The sequence below is a fragment of the Protomyctophum parallelum genome (genome assembly GCF_964188405.1).
Source record: "Protomyctophum parallelum genome assembly, chromosome: 13".
NCBI classification, from domain to species: domain Eukaryota; kingdom Metazoa; phylum Chordata; class Actinopteri; order Myctophiformes; family Myctophidae; genus Protomyctophum; species Protomyctophum parallelum.
This window is the reverse complement of record NC_139708.1, coordinates 7,831,744-7,838,717: the sequence shown is the minus strand read 5'-3', so window position 1 is coordinate 7,838,717 and position 6,974 is coordinate 7,831,744.

Genomic DNA, 6,974 nt, shown 5'->3' with positions numbered 1-6,974 from the left:
ACACACACACACACACACACACACACACACCTCTGACCTCTCTGATGCAGGAAGACATTTATTTATTCCTCATAACATACTGTAACACACTCAGGCCCAAAAACCTAAAATGCAATAATTGATCTATGACACCTAAGCAGTCTACTACGGCACACATGGTTTGAACGTTCAAGGTGAATTAAACTATTAATAGTTATATGGAAAATAACAATACCAATAATAACAATCACCGTAATGTCACGAAAACGTTTGAGAAATATTGCTGTAGGGGAAAGCATGCTGGTAGAGCGGATCTGCAGCAAAACAACAGCTTTGAAACCTTATTGGTCAGAATGGAACCACACAGAAGACCAACAACTTAACTGTGTAACATTAAATGTGACATTAACGCTGATTCAAGAAGTAGGTTAATGTATTTTAGGTTGTCAGCAAGAAACCACCATGAACAATTTGTGCCGTGTCAATTCATAGCAGCACCCACCTCGACTATTGTTACCCGCTGTACCTGTGTGCAATCCTATTAACTGCTCCAGTGGAGCAGGTGAGTGGACTGCGGTACACAGTAAAAATCATCAGTGTTTATTTAACCCTGTCGATCTCAAACTTTTGGACTCCCATAACGCTCCGAGTTACAGAGGTTTTTACAGTGTATTAGTACAGGGGTTCTCAACGTTTTTGGCTTGGGGACCCCCGGAAAGGCTTTGGCCATGTCTCGCGATAGCCCCAACCATTTCTAAAATAAAACGTATTGGGGAAGGTACAGAGGAGTAAGTGATGCCTGCAGTGTGGATCATTTCAAGGCAAGAACGCTGGTTGCACCAGACCACATGAAATTCTAGAAAGGATAGCATAGCTGAAGTATAAAATATAGGTTTAAAGTGGTTAAATTAACCCATTCAAACCAGGAAAACATCTGTGTCATTTTTTATGAGATATTTTACTCAAATCTTTGCTTCTAGGGTCCGTGGAACAAGTTTGAGATGGCAGTCCGGACAAATCCTGTACATATAATGTTGGCCTTGACATGAAAAAGTTTGAGCCCCACTGATTATAGCAACATACATTTTTTTCAGAAAACTTCTCAAAAAACAAACTAAAACAGCTTCAACCGAAACACTGTGAACCTGTGCCAGTAGCCCCCCTCAAGCTCTGTAATACAGGTCTGCACTGTGAGACAGAAGACAGAAGGAGATATCTGCTCTAATCAGATTAAAGCATTTAATTCCCAATTATATTACCCTGACCTGGGCATGTATCATTTTAACAAGGTGTGACATCTGATATTACCGCACAACAATGACAAGAGGAGTGTGCTTTTGTGGTAACTATGACATGAAGAAGGGGGGAGGGGGGTTGGGGTGATCAATACAGGAATCATATGAAATCTTTGTTGGAATCCAAATGGGTCACAGGTATCTTTTTTTTCTCCTTTCTTCTTCCACACACGCAAAGGTGGTGTCTTAGTGCCAGATGTGACTGCTGTACCCCTTAGCAGAATGGACCCTTATGTGTTATTTGTTGTCGAAAAGATTGTCCTTTGTCTCTCTAGAAAATAGAGCACATCATTTACACATGTCATGGATGAATCCCTGTGTTACTGCAGCCATGTCAAGGTTTTCATGTTTCTGTATATGTGTCCTTTTGGTGGCGCTCTAAAGTGTGTTCTATGTGTTGAGGGTTCTCAATTATGTGTCTTGGTTGCATCTGTGTTCTGATAATTAAGCTTGTTGTTTTCACCTGTTTGTGAGTGAGAGAGGGCAGAAGTCTCATTACATTGAAGGAGAGTGCACTGTGCAGATCACTGTGAGAGAGCTCTGTGCAGGAGGAAGAAAGCAAAGTAGACCAGAAGAAGTAAAGTAAACTAAGAGAAGTGAAGTGAACGAAGTAAAGTGAACTGTAAAATGTAAAGCAGAAGAAAGTTAAGTTGAGTACAAGAAATGAAGTAAAGTAAAATAGAGAATAGAAGAGAAAACAAAGAGGGTTTTTCAAGAAAGACTGAACGATCCAAGTCGACGACCCCCCCCCCCCCCCCCCCCATTCATGTGCAAGCAGGCAAAGTGGTCAGTATTGTATTTGTTTGTGAAAGTTTATGTATTATTGCGAATGTAACAATATGTCCCAAGTTAATGTTTTGTGTGTTTTGTTTTGTATGTCCGTTCTACGGTGTTTACAGCACAGTGGTGTTAATATACAGCAGTAAAAAAGAACTCAGAGTCTCGTGCGATGGATGGGCGGCACACCCTGGGACTGGGAGCACTTACATCCTGGTGAGTGCACTTTTGGCATTTATGTTTGGTATATAGGCACACAAGCCATACCCTACTGCGGTGATTGCCTGCCAAGGTCAAGGATGGCATGCTGTACCCGCATGGCAAACCGTCTAAAAGAAAGAGGACATGGAAAGAGAGAATAAGAGAGCTGAGTACCACATTTAAAGTTTTTATAGGAACGTATTTTGTGCTCAGTGACACGTATGAGAGAACACAATGTGAGCTAAAATGGGACAGTACAACCAGAAACGGGTGAAGAACAAGCAATCTAGTGAAATTACTTTAATAATAGAATAATGCCGAAAATGAAATCTCTGCCTGTGCCCATTGATAGCGATGATTGATTTCAAAATGCTAAAGGCCTACCGTATTTACTTCAACACAAATAAAAAGGACTTGATGTTGACCATGGTGTTATTTCTTATACTGAAAAAGGTTTTCTAACCCTGACATAAGTCATCATCAGTAATATTCAGTTTTCAGTGTTATTTTGAGGCAGATTATCATTTTGGAATGAAACCTTGCTCCTATGTGACTGTAATTATTTGACCTTATGTCTTAAGAAAAACAGTAACTCAAAGGCAGAGCGTAGGCGTAAACCCCCTTTCAAACGCTCCAGAGCAGAGAAATTCCCCTTTCAAATGCCCCAGAGCAGAGAAATTGCCCTTTCAAATGCCCCAGAGCAGAGAAATTGCCCTTTCACCAACTTCCACCCCTCTCTTTCATTCAATGGGCTTCTAATGCCAGCAGAATTAGGTTTATATTTATCAGTAAACGTAATCCTTTGTGGAATCAAAGTATTTTTGTTTTAACAGATTCATTGATGGATGGATGGATGGATGGATGGATGGATGGATTGATTGATTGATCACTGTTTTTGACACAAAAAAATTCACCCTATAGGCCTATAGCTCCATAACCAGCAATAGTTGTCTATAGGCCTATATAGGCATGCTATAATATTCCTATACAAAATAGTAGAGCTAGCCTCCAGAAAAAGAACCAAACACGCACCAACTCATATCAATCAACGACAACACATCACATGCCGGGTTTATAATGGACCCTGCCAAGAAGTGCACGTGCACGGTGCATCGATGATAGTGTGATGTGCGATAGCGTGATTGTGAACACGGACTCATCAATGACGCCACACAGGCAGGTGTGGTAAACGAACGGGGACAGTGATTGCATGCATTGAATTCAGGTGGTGACTATAAGACGCCAGTATAAAAGTGACACTTTAAAGATGTTTGTGCGTTTGTGCTCCAATAGAAAGGAGGGAGGGGTCATAAAGTGCATACAGTGGCAAATTGCGCAGCATATGGGAGGGTGTTTTACAATACAGGAATTGTTTGACTGTCTGACTCCTGAAGACAGTCAAGACACTTGAGGAGAAGAGTTTCCTAATAGTCAGACATTGACCGAATAAAACAGATGGAGAGCGAAAGGGGACACGGAGACTCTGAGGCGGGGTGGCCGGGTGGGTGGTTGACTGGTTGTCTATCAAAAAATCACACCAGTGTGAACCAAGTGGTGCAACTCCCGTCTATTGGTTCTCTGTATCGTTCCAATTTGTATCATTCCAATTTCTTCTCTGTATCGTTCCAATTTCTTCTCTGTATCGTTTGCGTCCAGCAGGTGGCAGCCATGTCACATACTTCTCTCGTTCCAATTTCACACATGCGCACACCACTCGTGCTCACACAGGTACACAAACAGGTACATGGACATTGCATGCTGGATGTAGAAGTGGTTGCACCACTTAAAAAGCTCTCATGCATCTCATCACGTTTATGCCTCACGTTGGTTATCATACCTATAGTCCCCCTCCCCCCACGAGGCAAAGATGTCTGATGAGGTGGATGAGGCAGCAGCTCCCACTCATCAGTGATCACGAGTTGGTTGGTGGTCAGTGCCAGAACAGTGTGGAAAACACGTTGGCTATAGTGGTTCTCCTCTGTGTGGTCCGCGACCGCGTAGGCTATACACACCCAGGGGTCCGAGTCCGAGGGAGTTTGGTGCAATTTTCGAAAAATGCAAACAAATCTTGACATATCTCTAATGGAGGCACACATCTTTTCTAATGGCCAAATAGCCTGCATAATTATCTGGGGGTCCCTGTCATGTCATGTCATGACAACGTTTGAGAACCACTGTGGGTGTGTGGGTGCCCTGGCAGCTAGCCCTGGGTCGGCTGATAACGGAGGTGGAAATTATCTTACATGTCACCTTGCCGATGATGTGATTGATTAGATTTACTGACAAGGTTCAAGTTAAACCAAATAATAATAATAATAATGTAACTGCTGCTGTTGGAGACTGGTGGAGACTTTAATTAAAAGTATTTAAAAGTTCACGTCAAGGAGAAGTCTCTGGTTCTGAAATGTTAACTTTTACAAGTGGGTCAATCCGTGCAATATATAGGCTACCCCACAGTCCACAAATGCTAACCTACTGTCCGCGTGACTGCAATGCATGCACAGTCCTGGTAGCCCGCAGCAGCGGCAGACCGGGAATGAGGCGGGGAAGAAATGCAAGTGCAACATATGATTGAGGATGAACTTGAAAAAGGTTTTCGACGTCTCAATTCTGCCAGCCTAGTGAGCCCAGTCAGACCACTATACTCATGATCATAGGCTACCCTGCTTTAGATTAAAATAAAATATAAATAGGCAGGCTACTGTCGCCTATACTCGGCATGGATAATCCTGACATGATAAATAGGCTTATAACTATAAACACTGTAAAGCCACTGTCGCATAAGTGTCATGCCATGTGAACGGAGTTCTGCTAACATAGCCGTGTGTGTGTGTGTGTGTGTGTGTGTGTGTGTGTGTGTGTGATAGGAGGAGCACTGGAGTCGAATCCTCACTTCACCCCGCATGACGACAGAGGAGGGTCGAGTTTAGATCACATAGACTGGAGGGATCGCGCTGTGATTGGCTAGTGCCGCTAGTCCGTTGTCAGGCAACCGCTCATGCGTGGATATATCCATTTGCTGCCTGTGGAGTGTGTGGACGGCAAAACTAGCCTATTTGTTATACAAAATGTTGATCCACTATGACCCCAAACAGTTGTAACTGTAATATAACTAAATTGTAGATGCGTTGAATACGTTTACACACATGAACACTGTCCTCGGTCCCAGGCTTACTTATCTGCGATTGATTGATTGATTGATTGAAATATTTATTAACAGTTTGTAGAATTTACAGTACATTTTAAGCACAAACTCAATACAAAGACTGTCAACTGTGAGTGGACGACCCAATTAAGCATTACACTTGTTTACAACAGGGTCCACATTAATTGTTCAATTCATCATTTACCTCAAATTGCCTGACAACCGTCTGGCCAATCACAGCGAGGGCATCCGTCCGCGCTATGGGGTGTAGCCTCTGCAGTGGGAGGAGCTATGTGACGGGTGTCCCGCTCTGTCACCAGGCTGCTACACGTGAGCGAGATATGGAGCTGAGCCTAGTGTCAGCAGTGCTGCGGAATTCTGTGCTAGTGGTTCTCAATCATTTCATTTCACCTTTTCAGATGGGGGTCCACCGTCCACGACCAAATACATCAAATTTGCAGTCTATATAGCCTAATTAAAACAAGTGTCCCCACTACCTACTCCCTTTACTATTCGGAGCCAGAAAATTGGAGAAAATAGCAGATCTACAAGCTCACAACTTACTTGACACATTGTGGACTTGTAGATCTGCTATTTCCAGCTAAGATATGGTGTAGAGCTGTAGACAAAAGGGAGCCGATCAAGTAGTTTATAGAACGCCATATAGTTCAATAGCAAATCTTTAATTTCAGTTACATATACCAAAGCCTTTATTTAAAATTTTATTCCAAACATTAAATTGACATTTTGATTATAAATTGAAAGCAACAAAATATAGACACATTGACATTGTTGTTAGACAAGTCATAGACAAGGTGATGGTATACTGGTCCGTCTTTCATGTTTGACTGTCCCTGCATGGGGTAGGGCTTTAGACATAATTACTATCATCTTTATTAACTACTACCATCAAATAAGAAATCACATTAAACTGTTTAACATAATACTAACCTCTGCTACAGCCTAAAGCATTTGGGACACCTATATTCATACATTAAATGTATAACCTGGTTGTGTAGGTTCAACTTGGGTCACAGTCTCTCAGTTACATAATCCAACTCTCTGCCCTAATACTGATACTGAGACAAATAGTGCCCTCGTGCTGCCAAGAAGAAGAACTGTAGTTGAAAGGACCTGGCTAGTGACTACAATAAAACATGAAACTTTGTCCAGATGTCTTTTAACAGTTTGCGCAAAAGAGTTCTGAGGGGCACGGTCGGTAGCGCTGTGGCCACACAGCTAGAAGGTCCTGGGTTTGATTCCCGCTGGGCACGCTGTGAGCGTGTTCTCTCTGTCATCAGTGCCCATACTCTATAGCTAGGGTTGGCGAAAGGGCCTTTCTGTGTGGAGTTTGCATGTTCTCCCCATGTCTCCTATAGGTACACTCACAAAAACATGCAGTAATCCTGGTCTCTAAACTGCCTCCCCCTGGTCAGCCTATGATGGAGAGGAAAGGAACTGGTTGCAATAATGTGTTCCTTCCACGCGCTACGTCCAACCGGGGAAACTGGACTCCTCATGCATTGTCAGTCCGTTGCTAGTCTCCACAGGTTGGCAGAGGGAGTGTAGCGCCCAGA